The sequence below is a fragment of the Halichoerus grypus genome, chromosome 5, assembly GCF_964656455.1.
Source record: "Halichoerus grypus chromosome 5, mHalGry1.hap1.1, whole genome shotgun sequence".
NCBI lineage: Eukaryota > Metazoa > Chordata > Mammalia > Carnivora > Phocidae > Halichoerus > Halichoerus grypus.
In genome coordinates, this window is record NC_135716.1 from 49,713,772 (window position 1) to 49,729,009 (window position 15,238).

At 37.6% G+C, this 15,238-nt stretch overlaps 1 pseudogene; it reads right to left on the reverse strand.

Annotated features, from left to right (window-relative positions):
- Positions 1-4,249: 4,249 nt before the first annotated feature.
- On the reverse strand, positions 4,250-9,859 carry LOC118521857 (heterogeneous nuclear ribonucleoprotein A3-like; annotated as a pseudogene).
- Between the last annotated feature and the right edge of the window lie 5,379 nt (positions 9,860-15,238).

The window sequence follows — 15,238 nt, forward strand, 5'->3', positions numbered from 1 at the left end:
TCTTTTTATATGCATATCTCCTCTCCCCCACATTGAACATCCTGAATTCAAGGATACTAGGGATGATAAAATTAGAATTGTTGATTTTATCCTACATTACACACACAGCATCTTTAGAATAATAATACAAACATTAGCACCAATTTAGTTTAAAAAAGAGTTTTTTTGCAAATACTCTACCCATTCTGTCCTGTTTATTCACCATTGTAGTCTACCCAGAGTCAGAACAGGCAGCCAGCACATTCTGTACTCTCTTCTTTATGTCCTCCATTGATTTTGATTCTATAGGTAAATCACTAATATCTAATCTTTACCACCAGTCCTATGTCAAGGTCTTTGCAGTCATTTTGGTTGTCTGAAGGTCATTATTTAACAAATTTTGAGTTAAGACTCATCAGAGAAACATTACCTGAGACCTTGCATGCTGATGACAAATTTTCTGCAAACTGTATACTTGACAGTAATCTTGACTACATATAAAGTCTTTATCATTTCTTTTTTCATTTCTTTTGATTTATAAAATGTTTCTATTTTTTAAAAAAATCTTCTATTTCCCTTAAGATACTCCCTAGTTATTTACTCCTCATTCTTTATTTCAGACACAATTGCTTTTTTTAAATTTCTAATTCTTCCCTGATTCTGTCACCCCATTTCTTAGTTACACTGTTCTTTCATATTTTTATTTTATTTTATTTTGTTTTTCTAAAGATTTACTTATTTATTTTAGAGAGAGAGATAGAGAGGATGCAAGTGGGGGGAGGGGCAGAGAGAGAGGAGAGAACCTCAAGCAGACTCCCCACTGAAAGCAAGCCCCATACAGAACTCGATCTCATGACCCTGAGATCATGACCTGAGCGAAAACCAAAAGTTGGATGCTCAACCAAATGAACCATCCAGGCACCCCATTTAAAAAAAAAAAAAAAAAAAGATTTATTTATTTGAGAGAGAGAGAGAACTTTCATATTTTAGATGACTTTTCCTTTGTCTTTTTATCGATTTTGAGGTACTGATGTTTTGTGGTCATTTCTTCCAATCTGACTTCATTGTCTTTATGGATGTTATTTATTTTGTCTCTTAGTCTGTCTTTCCTTCTTAAAATAATTTTGGATGGGAGTCACTTTTGTTGTATTTGTGTTTATGAAATTGATTTCATTAAAGTTTAAGATAGCATTTCTAACTTGCATCTAAATTTCTCTCATTTGTTGTTTTTGTGAAGAGTTGAAGAATATAGCAATTTATGTCATGAGAATTCCTAATTGATTCTCTCCTTCGATTTATTCTGTCTCCTTTTTCTTTTGCCTCTATTGTTTCCATTTTGAGTTTTAGTCATAGACATTTCTCCTGAGCATAGATTATTGTCATGGAAAAGAGATTAGACTAGTTCCCAGAGTTCATAGGATGTAGAATGCTCTGCATCTTTGGGCCTTATCATAGACACCCTGTTCTCACTCAATCGTACACCATCCTAGTTTTGCTGCTATTCTCAAAATGATTTGTTGAGCTTTCATGTAAGGCCCTGTTGGTTATTTGGTAGTTCTCAAGTTTTACTAGATGCCCCTTTCCTTGCTTCTCCTATTGTCATGCAAACATCAGGTATCAGGGTCCATCTGCCCCCTCATACCTTCTTGCATTTTGGTAATCACGTGGGTACATTTTTCCCTGTAGATATTGTCCATGTCTTTTTGTTTGACTATCCTAGTTGCTCTATATGTTTGTTCTCTTTCCAGAATTCTCCTCTGACTTAAATTAACTGAATTGACGTTACCTGATATCAAAATTATGAGGAGAAAGAAAAGAACTACAAATCTAGAAAAAATATGTTTTGTTCAAAAGTTGTGTAATTAAAAAAAAAGTTGTGTAATTATGGATGTCTGTGAGCATCTTATTTATATATTGATTGATGTTATTTAATCATAAAACATCACCGACCAGAAGATTGGAATATATGGAAAGTAAAATAAAAATCTAGGGAGCTCCACTACTGTTCAACTACTGGCCTGTTTTTGTTCTTGTATTTGCATAGGGGGCTGAGGAGGGACTTGTTGTGAAGTCTGACAGAATAACGGAATGCCTGGATAGTGTCTTCATGTCTTCCCTCTTACCTGTGAGAAACACACTTTGTGTTCTGAGCTTCCATACTTTTTATTTTATTTTATTTATTTTATTTTATTTTAGCTTCCATACTTTAAGTTTTACAAAGGCATGCCCCCAGATGAAGGGGGTGGAACACTTTGATGCGTGATGTTTCAGGTCTGACCATAAGCAATTATAAAGACTTAACCTGGCAGGCTTCATGGAGGAGAGCCGCCCTCCCTACACCAGACATTTTTTTTTTTTTTTCCACTCTGCCTCAGTATTCAGTTACTTTCCACTCTTAGGCCTCCCCCTTCTCTTCCCTTCTGGTCCTTGAGTCCTCAAAATGTCTTGGGCCCCCTTGTCAGTGAAAGGATCCTTGCATATGTGCTGATCCATCTAACACGGTTCCGTAGGGAAGAATGGAAGCCTGTGGGAGCCGCACTGCCTCCTGGGAGACTCCTGCTTAGCCTGTTGTGGTGCGTAACTCAAGGACTGGCTGTTACTTTCGTTTGACATATCTGGATGGACCACTCTGACACCTGGCCATCTGGCCTTCTCCCGTTCAGTTCGGCTCTTGATGGTGGTGAAGGGGTTCAGGACAGGTCCCCCAGAATATGCTACTTTGGCATGTGGGTTATTTTGAGCCGAAGGCATTTGAGACCCTGTGGGCTCAAGAGAAACTTTTTTCTCTCCCTTAACCACACAGAAGAATCTAAATTCGGGGTCTTTGGCAGAATAAGGGCTATTATCTGTATCATAGGGCAAACACTTAATTACCAAACATCTGTTCTTCTTTTCGCCCTATGAAATGTGCTCCTTTCCTCTGAAATCCCAGACCCCTCTTTCCTTCTTCTTATTTCAGAATGGCATATATATCTAATTTTGCCTGATTGTCTTTGGAATTTCCACGTCGGTGTGGATTCCCCATAGGTACACCTATTGAATTTGACTTTCTCCTATTAATCTGTCTCGTGTCAATTTGATTCTTAGTCCAGCTGGAAGGACCTTTGAGGGGCAGGAATTCTTGTTTTTAGTCAGGGGGTAAATTTTTCTAATTCTGGGTATCTGTATTAAGAAGGCTACTTGCCTGCATATGTATGACATTCCTAGTAATAATCTGAATTTGTCTTACTTTTCTTTCTTCTTTGGTTTAGAACTCAAGTGAGGAAAAGAGGAGTGTTATACATTGACCTCCTCAAAACCCTAACATCTGCTGCACTGGGCTGAAATCTTGAACAATAAACAAGAGTGAAATTTAGGAAACAAAATGGTAACTTGAATATTAAGTTTTTGTTGGGCTGGGTACATAGGGTCAAGATTCTGGCAATTTGTAGCAGCTTATATTGTGCATTACAGCTGGATTTTACTGTAGTATAATAACTAGCTTTTAACTGGTAAGGCCTGGACCAACACTTTTTGGGCTTTGGTCCCATGTGATTTTTGACTTCTCTGTATCATTTCAGCTTATGGAAGCTTTGACCACAATCAAGGGGTGGTTTTAATCTTGCTTTCATTGACCGTAAGCAAGAATGTCCAGGCCTCAGCAAAATCATGGTGTGCTGGGAGTTGACGAAGGCCATGGAGGAACAGGTTGGAAATAAAGCAATGCCTGTACTCCCACCACTTGAGAAAAAGCAGTGGCAGAATAAAATGGTACTGAGAGCTTGGGATATACAAAAGCTGAGGAAAATAAAGGTTTTAATCTGAAGATAGGAGTCACATAACCTGTTACCAGCTTTGTCAATAATAAATTGGCTTATTTTTTCTTCATCTGTCTTACCTTTTCTCTCTCTTTTTTTTTTAAAGTTAAAAATTCCTTAATTTTTTACTTCCTGGTACCACTACCACAATTGACAGGGCAATAAACCCCGTGTAATGAAAACGAAAAAGACAGAGCTACAACAGATAAAAGACCTCAGGAATGTACATGTCACTGACAGCACGGCACAGTAATCAGTAGCTGCACTTTCTGCAAACTGTGGCTATGACAGTCCGGAACAAGAAGGGGTTCCAGTACCTTCCCTGACTATGGATCATCGTTCCTTCTGTGGCAGATTTTTACAGTTCCCCTAATGCATTTGGGAAGACTGTCTCAAAGTAACCTGCAGCTTTCCTGACAACTCCTCGCTCTCTCTCCTGTTAAGAACTCTAGCCCTTTTCTTCTGAAAAATTGTTAGAACCTTTTGCTACCATATCCACCTCTTCACCACCAGATCCATAACCACCACTGTAGGGACTGCCCGAGCTTCTTCTACCAAAACAGTCCCCCTTCATGGGTCCAAAAGTTGATTGCTGTTGTCCACTATAATTTCCACAATCATTATAGTTCCTGCCACCACCATAGTTACCATCTCCAAAATTTCCTCCATCATTGTGACCATCATATCCTCCTCCACCACCGCCATATCTGCCTCCTTGGTTTCCATATCCTGGTCCACCACCACCATCGCCTCCTCTACTGCTATAACAAGGACCACCACCATAGTTGCCACCATCACCTCCAAATCCCTTATATCCACCATCACCTCCTCCCTAACTACCTCTGCTGCCACCACTTTCACCACCATAGCCTCGTCTTCCACCGAAGTTTCCACCACCTCCAAAGTCTCCTCCACGGCCCATGAAGTTGCCAGATCCACCTCCACGGCCTCTTTGTGATCCAACCGATACATTTCTTGTTCAGAAAGGGCCTTTTTTCACTTCGCAATTATGCCCATTAATACTGTAGTATTTCCGAACAACAGTTTTATCGACAGTATCATGATCATTAAAAATTACAAAAGCAAATCCTCTCTTTTTTCCACTCTGCCTGTCTTCCATAACTTCTATGGTTTCAATCTTGCCATGCTTTTCAAAGTAGTCTCTCAAATTAAATTCTTCTGTGTTTTCTTTAATACCACCAATGAAAATTTTCTTCACTGTTAGATGGGCATCAGGCTTTACAGAACCCTCCCTAGAAACAGCTCTTTGGTTCCACTACACGCCCCTCAACCTTGTGTGGTCGGGCACACATTGCTGCAGCCACCTCTTCAACACAAGAGTAAGTCACAAAACCAAAACCCCTGGAACGTTTTGTTTGGGGGGTCTCTCATCACCACACAATCTGTAAGTGTGCCCCATTTTTCAAAATGTTCTCTTAAACTATCATCTGTAGTTTCAAAGCTCAAGCCACCGATTAGCAGTTTTCTCAACTGCTCTGGTTCCTTTGGATTGTGGCCTTCCTGCCCCTCGGTAGGGTTCTTAAATGTAAGAACTGTATTGACATTTATCTAAAGAGAAGTTATGTGTAACTTAACTGCATAGGAAGGAAGCTCATCAGAATTAAAAATAGCCAAATAGAGCTGAAATTGAATATGACCAAATCACACATACCAAAAGACAAAATGAACAAAATTCCAAGAAGGGCATTTAAAGAAAGGCTCAAACTAAGAAAAGGCATAGTGCTTCATTCATTATGTAGTAGTCACAGACATTAAAGATGAATAAATAAATATGGTACAATTTAATGGAGAGCATCACAATGGTACCTTGCCATTAGAATGTCCTACTTCTTTTTTTTTCAGTGTTGAAACCTTGCTTGCTTTACTTGGTGAATTTCACAGGATTTTGTTAAATGATGTTGCAGGTATCCTTAAATTTCTATAATACAACAGAAAATCTGGTTGACATCCATCTTATTAGGCAACATAAAAGTAAAAGTTAAATGAAAAGATTGACATAAGTAGAACAGTATTTGTTATTATCTGGCACTGTTAATATTATAAAGTAACACAGAACACATTACTATAGAAAGAAAAAAACAGGTAAGATTTTTCTTAAGTAGAGAGTACTTATGTTTCCTAACCAAGTCTATAACATGATTTCAGTAGTTTAGGTTGACTTCCTTTAAGACTGCCTTTCAATTTTATTGAAATATAAAATTACATAATTTTATTTATATATATAATTGTATATAAATTATATAATTCCTGTGTAATTTCTTCTCTGAGCTTTTAGTGATGCTGAGATATACACAGTTTATGATGATTTTTAATACTTTAAGACATTAAAAACCATGCTAGATTGGGGTGCCTGGGTGGCTCAGTCATTAAGCGTCTACCTTCGGCTCAGGTCATGATCCCGGGGTCCTGGGATCGAGCTCCGCATCTGGCTCCCTGCTCGGTGGGGAGCCTGCTTCTCCCTCTCCCACTCCCCCTGCTTCTGTTCCCTCTCTTGCTGTGTCTCTTTCTGTCAAATAAATAAATAAATAAATAAATAAAAATCTAAAAAAACCCCATGCTATATTAAAATTATGAAATCTGGATAAAGGGGGGGAAATAGGAGGGGGGAGACGAACCATGAGAAATGATGGACTCTGAAAAACAAACTGAGGGTTCTAGAGGGGTGGGGGGTGGGAGGATGGGTTAGCCTGGTGATAGGTATTAAAGAGGGCATGTTCTGCATGGAGCACTGGGTGTTATGCACAAACAATGAATCATGGAACACTACATCAAAAACTAATGATGTAATGTATGGTGATTAACATAACAATAAAAATTAAAAAAAATAAAATAAAATTATGAAATCTGATGTGAAAACAGGGATGATTTTCTTGTTTTTACAGCAGTCAAAATTTGTCAATACCTTTTGGAATTCAGTTTCTGGTACTGCAGCATTTTTTATTAAAGCCCAATAATTATTTGGATTATTTGATTTATTATAATATACTCACTTAGAGGTAACTCATTATCTCTGCCTCTCACTTCTCTCCACCTATCCTGTATATCCTACAGTGTTTCTGTATTGATTGCTGGGATGCCATTCAACCAGTCAAGTAATTCATACCCTTGGAATCATTCTTCAGGTTTTCTTTCCCTTACCTGCTATATTCAATTGGCCAAGCTATTTTGTAGGTATTTCCCATTAAATATTTCTTATTTTTTCTCACATTTTTCTACAGCCATTATCTGTAATTATGTCATTATATTTTATCTAGATTACAGAAAGGAATTACCATTATTCTCACTTCTTTGTCTGCCTCCTGTATTCATCCTAATCTATCCTACTCCCTCACTGTTGGCAGAGCGATCTTTCTAAAATATAAAGGATCATATTAATCTTCTAATTGAAGCCACTGGTAGGTCCTTTTAGCTAATAATATGAAGTTACATTTATTAGCTTAGCATAAAACAGTCTCCAAAAACTAGTATTTATCTGCAATTCCAGTCCCATTCATCCTTTTTCTCTCCCTCATATCCTGTTCTTCATGTATAGAAAGCCATGTTTAGGTCCCAGAAAATATACTCATGCCTTTGTTCATGTTATATTAGACTGGACTTCTTTTCTTCCTCTGATTGACCTCAATTCCATTTGTCCTTTAAGATCTATATTAACTTTTTTCTCTTCTTTGAAGACTTGCCCTGTCATCCTAGCCAATGTCAGATGGTTTATAGTATTTGTCATACCCGCTTAGCTTGATTTTTTTGAATTCCATCTCTCCTGAGTTCTACTGGCTTATGGTTTATTTATATCTCTTGTCTTGCCATATTATCTCCAAATTCTTCTATCTCTGCTCTGGTCTTTTGGTTTATAGATTTATTTTTTGTATTAGTTTCTATTTTAATGATTATATTATGGGCTTAGTTTTTATTTACTGTGTGAAGAGATTTTTTCTGGCTGATGTTTTTTATGTGCCATCTGCCTTTCCTGTTTTCTTTTTCCTTTTGTCATTGGGACATCTTACATTCCCTTTGGTTTCTTTGTGATTATTTACCTTTCTGTGAGATGAGTTCTTCTTGGACGGAGATGTTTATATTGAGAAGGGGATAAAGTTTAATTTCTGGCTGGTGAGAATTGTCTGTGACACATATTGTGTGTGTGTGTGTGTGTGTGTGTGTGTGTGTGTGTGTGTGTATGTGAGTGCCTGTGTGAGTGTGTGTGTGTAAGAGAGAGAGAGAAAGGGATAGAGAGAGGGGAATATCTTTTAGGCTTCACTCCTCCCCATGCAACAGAGCTTGGAGGCCATAGGGTAGTCTTCACCATGCCTCACTTACAGACTTTTCTCTGAAAATCTAGCTTGTCTGTCAAGTGATTTTCATTGTTCTGAACAAGGAGTTATTTGGCATTAGGGGTGTGCCACTTTCCTCCAAGCAAGTTGCTTTACCACATTGTCTGATGTCAGCAGCAATGGGCATCCTCTCTTAATGTCTTGTGACATTTCTTTTTGACCTTGATTGCTATTGTAGTCCAGGAATGTAGATATCTCTTAATTTCATAGAAGATGGTATTTGGGTTTTTCATCCTTGTTCTTCCAATCAGTTTTAAGTTATTTCTGAGAAGGGAAGTGGGTGATGCCATCTTTCTCTGTAATATTAAAATAAAAGTGAATTCACTGTACTAAAAATATTAATTTCAAATGGATTTCATTTTACAGACTGAGCATCTTGAGGATAGGAAACTTTATATAATATGATATAATTTATATATATATATTTTGAGCCTCATTGCATGGTCTAAATCTTGCTACCTTGCAGAGTTTAATGCACACTAACTGATGAATGAGTTTAGACAAGTCAAAAGGATGGTGGCAGCACTACAAATTAAAGCCATTATAGCCAGAGGAAACCCTACAGCACAGATACCAATTACAAAGTGTTCGGCACCCACCCCCGGAAATCGGAGGGGGAGACGAACCATGAGAGACGATGGACTCTGAGAAACAAACTGAGGGTTCTAGAGGAGAGAGGGGTGGGAGGATGGGTTAGCCTGGTGATGGGTATTAAAGAGGGCACGTTCTGCATGGAGCACTGGGTGTTATACACAAACAATGAACCATGGAACACTACATCAAAAACTAATGATGTAATGCATGGGGATTAACATAACATAATAAAATTAAATTAAAAAAGAATAAATAAATACCTTTCTAAAAAAATTTTAGTGAATATTTGAAAAAAAAAAAAAACAAAGTGTACAGTATCTGGAGGGCGCCTGGGGGCGGAGTCAGTTAAACTTCTGACTCTTGGTTTCCGCTCAGGTCATGATCTCAAGATCAAGTCCTGCGGTGTGGCTCCCAGACTCTGCTTGAGTTTCTCCCTCCCTCCCCCTCTGCCCCTCCTGCTCAAGCTAAAATAAATAAATGAATCTTAAAAAAAAAAAGTGTACAGCATCTGGGAACCAGTTTATTTTGTGGGATTTACTTAACTATAATTTTGTATTTTTTCATTTTCTCAACTTTAAGAATAACTATTTTTTTAGGTTTCAAGATTTTTTAAAGACTTTAAGTCATTCAACCTTAGAACCACAGTTCCCTTTTCCAGGCAGACTTCCTTAAATATCTACTTTCTTTTTTTTTTTTTTAAAGATTTCATTTTTTTATTTGCAGAAAGAGACACAGCGAGAGACGGAACACAAGCAGGGAGAGTGGGAGAGGGAGAAGCAGGCTTCCCGCCCAGCAGGGAGCCTGACCCCAGGACCCTGGGATCATGACCTGAGCTGAAGACAGACGCTTAAAGACTGAGCCACCCACGCGCCCCTTAAATATCTACTTTCAAAAGCTTACTTGCCACATGTTGTCTCTGTCCTTCTCTGAACTTTTAGAGAAAACATATTTTTTCCCTCTGTGATATTGAGATACACAAAAGTCTTCCATTGTCCTGAGTTTTAGCAACCCCTTGATACCTGATAAATTATATTTTTAGGCTCAAAGTGTCTGTAACGCATGTGTCTTTTCTGTGGGGTCCTTTGATAGTACCATGGGCAGTACTGAATGACGATTAAGAGCCTGGGCTCTGAAATCAGACATTCTTGGTTTTAAATTCAGACTCCCCCACATTCTATTGACCTTATGCATGGTTTTAACGACTCTTAGTTTCTTTATCTATGAAAGGAGAAAAATAATACATACCTATTTCATAGGGTTATCTATATTATTCTTGCATGTAAATATTAAACACCAAGGGTAAAATATGCTTCCCTAATTCATGCTACCTGAAACTTATTTACTATTGGTACTTTAGCAATCTTTCATTTGGGAGTGACTTTTAAACTCAGGGTTTAGCTAATTATAGAAAATCTAATCAAGGCTGCCGAGATTTAGTGCTAATAATAATACTTTACTTTTTCTCTGCAAATTCTTCAGGGCTCTGCTCATTCAGACATTCTGTTCCAGCCACCCTCAGTACTAAAGCTTCTGGACAATGCCAGTCTCACATCGAGTCATTGTTCCACAGTATAAAACAGTTGTATTTTCTTTTGTTTTTAATATTTTATTTATTTATTTGACAGAGAAACATAGTGAGAGAGGGAACACAAGCAGGGGGAGTGGGAGAGGGAGAAGCAGGCTTCCCGCGGAGCAGGGAGCCCAGTGTGGGGCTCGATCCCAGGACCTTAGGATCGTGACCTGAGCTGAAGGCAGACTCTTAACAACTGAGCCACCCAGGCACCCTCTTTTTTTTTTTTTTTGATGTTGAACAAGGTAGATGGAAAAGATGGGATAAGAGAATTTATAATTAAAGACATATTTCTGTTTTCATGATCAGATATCCCTTTCAAACTTTTAAGTGTAAATTTTGAATCTTATAAAAAAATGAGTGAACCAAGTTCAGTATTATGGTATACTAAGAAGTATATTACAATGTTGTTCATAAGGAAAAAGTGGCTATATATTATAAATAAACATATTTATTTTATAAATTCTATAAATATATTTAACATATAAATATTAACAATATGAAATATATAAACATATTTTCTTTTTGAATTTTTTTTAAAGATTTTATTTATTTATTTGGGAGAGAGAGATAGAGCGCAAGAGGGGGTGGGAAGGGACAGAGGGAGAGGGAGAAGCAGGGAGCCCAACGCAGGGCTCGATCCCAGGACCCTGAGATTATAACCTGAGCTGAAGGCAGACGCTTAACCGACTGAGCCACCCAGGTGCCCTTAAGCATATTTTCTATTAATATCATTTATTTATGCTCTTTAAATGATACTATTTCACCAAATTTAGATCTAAACATATAATGTACAAAAGTGGCATAACAATTTGCCAGTTTGAAAAAATGTCACAACTTATATTTTTAAATGTTTAGTTGAAGTATAACATACATACAGGAAAGGACATATATCATAACTCTACAGCTTGATGAATATTTACAAACTATATATTCCCATGTAACTAGCATTTGGACTAAGAAAGAACATTGCTAGCACACCAAAACTCCCCATTGTATCTCTTTCCAGTCAATGACCCTATTCAAGAGTTACTATATACTAACTTCTAACCACATAGATTAGTTATAACCCCTTTTGAACTTTATTTTATTTTTTATTTTTATTTTTTTAAGATTTTTATTTATTTGACATAGAGAGAGAGAGAGAGAACACACAAGCAGGGGAATTGGCAGACAGAGGGAGAGGGAGAAGCAGGCTCCCCTGCTGAGCAGGGAGCCAGATGTGGGACTCGATCGCAGGTCCCTGGAATCATGACCTGAGCCGAAAGCAGACGCTTAGCCGACTGAGCCACCCTGGCACCCCCCTTTTGAACTTTAAATACAAGGACTCCTTATAGTATGTATTATTTCACACTAGCTTCATTCTCTCAGTATTCTGTTTCTGAGATTCAACCATATTTTGCATATTTTTTTCATTCTTATTGCTGTTTATTATTATATCATGTCCCTAGAGCCCATTTATTTACCTCTTAAGCTGTTGATGGACATTTGGGTGGTTTACACTTAGGAATATTATGAATTGTGTTGCTATGAATATTTTAGCACAAGTCTTAAGGTCAGCATATGAACTAATATCTGTTTGAATATAAAGTAGGAATGGAATTGTTAATCATGAGGTGAATGTATATCCAGCTTTAGGAGATACTACTAAGCAGTTTTTCCAATATGAATGTACCATGATAAGGAGTTCTCCATTGGGTCCTTGTGCCCTCTTGACTGAGAATAGTCAGAATCATTTCATAGCAGTTCTAAAATCTTTGAACTTCAAAGGGAAAAGTGAGGTGTCTTATCTTTTTCCTCCCAGGAGTCCATGCAAAACGTTTTCCTTCTTCTCCAGAAATGCATCTCAAAGGATTATCAGGAGGGAAAGTCCCTGAGGACACATAACCAGTGTTATCACATTTTTTCCTCAGAACAATAGGTGCATACTTGCCTTGCATTATCATAACTAAGATGCTTCTTCAAACATTTCTTCACAGTACATAGAAAATATGCTGAAAGGTGACAACATATATGCAATCTCCAGATATCCAGGTAGATAAGCAAGCATCAGGCAACTTTTCATTAGCACCTTCACAGAAGTTCTGCCTAGCCAGGCAACCAGATATAGATGGAAGGACCTGATCTGTTGGAATCTTCCCAGGCTATATTTATGCTTGCCTTATTCAGCAAATATCCATGAATAGTATTCGATGTGTCTCACAGAATGCACCAGCTTGATATTTATGCATTTCAAAAATTCAAAACAATAATATGGCCAAAGCTAAAAAAAAATTACTTAAAATTTTAGATGTGCAATTCTATTCCAAATTTCTCCAGGAATAAATTACTGATATACTGTGCCAACAGAAGTGTTTGCTCTCAAATAAAGTTTCCAGGAGGTTACATCATATCCTCTCCTATTAAAAATACTAGCAGAGGAGAATGAAGTGTGGATAATACCACATACTAATGCATTTATAGGAATTATTTATATGGGGATCAGGAATCGGGTTCATTCCTTCATTGACATGTTCTATTTTGGCATTTCACCTCATACTAATCAATGAAGCCATTCTCTTACTTTTGTGTGTGAATCAACAAGATTTTCAGTTTCCTTTATTTACTTCAATCAGAAACTCACTCTGCAATAAGAGATATCGTTCTCTCTCTCCCTCTCGATCTTGCTCCTATCTGTTTTTCACCTTTCCAGGACATGGAGTGGTTGTGTGTTCAAGTTTAAAAGGACTTTCTTGCTGCTTCCATGTAAGAGCTATGCTGTCAATAGAATTGTTGATATGCCTTTTGTTAGACATTGACGGTATCATAAACAGTCCTATGTTAGATATAAGTTCAGAATATATTCTCAATCATATATGATATTAGAGAAGATGTTTAGTTATTTTATGATACAAAATGTGAGTCAATTCTCTTAACTGAAGAAAAGTCACAATTTTGAATTGCATGGGAGACAATGGGCTATACAAAACTGGCTGAATGATAGGGATTCTGTGGGAACAAGAAGTGGGAGAGAGTTGGGACCTAAGGCTGGGCAAAATTAAGTTCCCGAGGTAGGCAGCAAAAATGCATGGATGGTAGGGATTAATTTAAGATACACAAAATCCTGATATATAGATATAAACAATCAGGAATGTTCACTCATTATAAAGTAAACTTTTTATTGAAGTAAGTCATATGTGAAGTAAGTCATATATATGACTTACATAGGAATCACACATAATTTATGCACATCTATATGTATTTTATACATACAAAGTCAAAGATGCTCTACAACATGAACACACCTCTAACCAGCATCTAAATAAATTTTCAGAACATTATCAGCACCACAGAACAATTCCTGTGTTCCCTTTCAGTCACTACCAGCCCCCTAGTGCATAGTTGTCAACGTCTAGTGCGTTGGGGTCCCTGGGTAAGGGTCGCGAAATCACCGGGACACAGGGGATGCAGAGCAAAGGCAGCACTTGCAACTGCATACTGCCGTTTATTTCTTGACATCTTTTATGCTCTTTACAATCAAAATATATTGTTACTGATTAACAATGTAAGCATTAAGATATCCCGATACTTCTTTACGCAAGAGAGGACAAAATCAAATTCGGTTGCACCGGAATAATTACATATCTTAAGTAAATCTCATTCTCTGGTCAGTTCTTATGCAAAGGTACCTTATGACCCATTCCCCGAAACTACATAAAATCAAACCCTATGCAGGAATGCTGAGATCAGACAACACCCCGCATATACATTTGAAGCAGGATGTTATCTGATCATCACATCCCCGCACACGAAGCCACTCTCCTCGGTGGGCGTCACAAGGAACAATGTGCCCAAGATTACTCAAAACATCATGAGCCATTTCTCAGCTGACCGGATGCCTGAGGCATAGGCACACAACAAGGCGAGGGAGACTTTTCCCCCTCTCAGGCCTGGGCGTTCCCGACCTTACCCTGCGTGCGCCACAGCACACAATTCCGGCCACAGAGGGCTCACATGCCTATGTTGGCCTCAATTCCTTCTTTTTTCTTTTGTTTAGAAAGAAACGCCCACCAAAGGGTGGCAATAGACTTCCGGGAAGGTCGAACAAAACATACATACATGCACAGAAAACAGCATATAACAAAAATTAATGAAATTCCGATTCCTCCAGCGGTATGCCCTAAGCTCTGAATAATTCCCTTCGGGTCTAGTCCTTCAAATTGCTTCAAAAACGACTGAGCCAATGTAGCAGCATCCTCATTCTCAAAGGGTTTTCCAAATATCTCCTGAATATTAGTATGCAAATTATTAATCATATCTGTCACCGATGAATTGCCCTCTAAATATTTCTGGATAATACTCCAATCATGTTGAGATTCATTATATCTTAAATTAGTAATACAAAAGGATGTGGAATTCCAATCACAACGCAACCAAATTTGTCTTTCAATTGTTAAAACCTTCTTCCCTAACCAACTAACAGTTTGTCTAAGAACATCTATCTGCGTTTGCAAACGAGTATCAATCATAGTTTGGGAAAGCCAAAGATCCCGTGAATCACGGTGCCAATTTTCTACAAAATGTTTAGTTTGCAAAGATGTATGTAACGCAATTCCAGAAACAGTGGCTAATGTGGTTACCGTAATTAAACTTAGAATGACCGCTACAACAATACCAATCAATCGTTTAGTTCGTTTTAAAACTTTCCTGAAAAATTCCAATACCAGAGCATCCACTGGATTTTGAGCCCATAGACGTTCTAAATTTACCGGAAGCCAAATATGAGAGCGTTGTTGCAAAATCATAAGAGAATATCCTGGTTTAAATTCTATAGAACTATTAATACAAGAATACAATCGACATTTAATACAGCTAATTCCATCATTAAAACTAAAATTTCCTATCAAAATTAGATATGGTAAAGGTACACATGCGGTTACATTAATTTCTTTAAAAATGGTGAAATTATAAGC